General features: G+C 52.1%; 1 non-coding gene across 1 annotated transcript; it reads left to right on the top strand.

The window, feature by feature from the left end:
• Positions 1-332: 332 nt before the first annotated feature.
• Positions 333-482, top strand: LOC116082955. The gene has a single exon (XR_004115557.1). It is a non-coding gene; the product is annotated as a U12 minor spliceosomal RNA (small nuclear RNA).
• The last annotated feature ends 976 nt before the right edge of the window (positions 483-1458 follow it).

Below are 1458 nucleotides of genomic sequence, written 5' to 3'. Positions count from 1 at the left end.
GCCTCTGACAAAGTCTATCAACTGAGCCTTTTTCCATACCCTACACTGCCTTCCCTGATCCTGGGCCTGGACAGGACCCTCAGCCTGATCCAAGCCTGAATCTGGATCTTGAGAGGACCTTATTCTTTCCTACAGTGAATTTTCCCTCCAGCTAGGGACTGAGCATTGACCCTAGCTATACCGTAAGCCATAATCCTAATGCTTGACTAAGCCCTGATCCCGATCCTAGGCTAAGCCCTGACTAGCCATAGCCTGAGCCCTGAGTCGTCTTCCTGGCTATACATGGGTTTTATCCTAACCCTCAGCAGGTCCTTAAAAAAAAACTGAGTTCTATGCCTTAAACTTATGAGTAAGGAAAATAACAATTCGGGGTGACGCCCGAGTCCTCACTGCTTATGTGAGACGAATTTTTGAGTGGGTAAAGGTTACCATCTAAGGCGACCCGCCTACTTTGCGGGATGCCTAGGTATGTGATCTACCTGTCCCCTAAAAAAAAAAAAAAAACTGAGTTCTACCTACAGCATCACACAAAACAGGTATGTGATGTATCCCTCCACCTGTGAAAGATCTCAGCTATTCCCAGGACAGCAAGCTTCTAGCCCAGGATCTTGGAGGAGCTTAAACTTTCCACAGATCCACATATGGCCTTGGAATGACAGCAGGGACAACTGTCCGTACTTTACAAGTTGAAAGAGTTGGAGTCTCCCAGAGCCTTAACTCGTTCTGTGTGGTTCCTGAGGCAGAAGTGGAAAAGAACTTCCCCTAAAGTCTCACAACCAAAGACAGAGCAAGCTGCATGAGGAGTGTTCAGTGTGTCATGGAGATGGGCCAGCACAGGCAGGTGACTTCCTGGCTGGGGTTACTGAGAAGGCCACATGCACTGGCCCATAGCCTCAGAGGCCCCTGTAGCTCAGAGAGGTCCAGGGGCTTCGTGTCTCCTTCAGAGACCATGAACTCACATAGCTAGATAAAGCCCAGGCTGGAGCTTGACACCTGAGGAAAGGTGACCTCAGGAGCCACCAGGAAGCCTGAGCTGAGCCCATAGCTCAGCTTCTCATGTTCAGACTCCTCTCTTTCCACTCCCCTCACCTCCATCCAAGGCCCAGACGGGAGACAAGGCCCCCAGAGCCAAGCTGGCACTTGGTATTGTCATTCTGGGGGCAATTTAGGGCTCTGTCCCAGCATGTGTTTCCGTCTCTGCCTGGGCTCAGAAGTACAGCCCAAGGACTAGAGAGAACATCTTTCCATTTCCAGAAGACCAGGCAGCCTTCCGCCCCTAGCACTGCCCATTCCGCAGACCTTAGACACAGGGAGATGAGAGGCGAAGGCAGCTGCCCAGATGGCACAAACTGGCAGGGCCACATCGGAATGCAGACCCTAACTCTGGCACTAGCTCCTCTCCAGCTGCCTCAGGAGGACCGGAGGATGGTGGGGGGACCTGGTGCCAGGCAGCAAAGG

The sequence above is a fragment of the Mastomys coucha genome, unplaced genomic scaffold (genome assembly GCF_008632895.1).
Source record: "Mastomys coucha isolate ucsf_1 unplaced genomic scaffold, UCSF_Mcou_1 pScaffold11, whole genome shotgun sequence".
Taxonomy (NCBI): Eukaryota; Metazoa; Chordata; class Mammalia; order Rodentia; family Muridae; genus Mastomys; species Mastomys coucha.
Note: the sequence above shows the minus strand (reverse complement) of the source record. Positions and strands in the feature narration are given on the sequence as shown.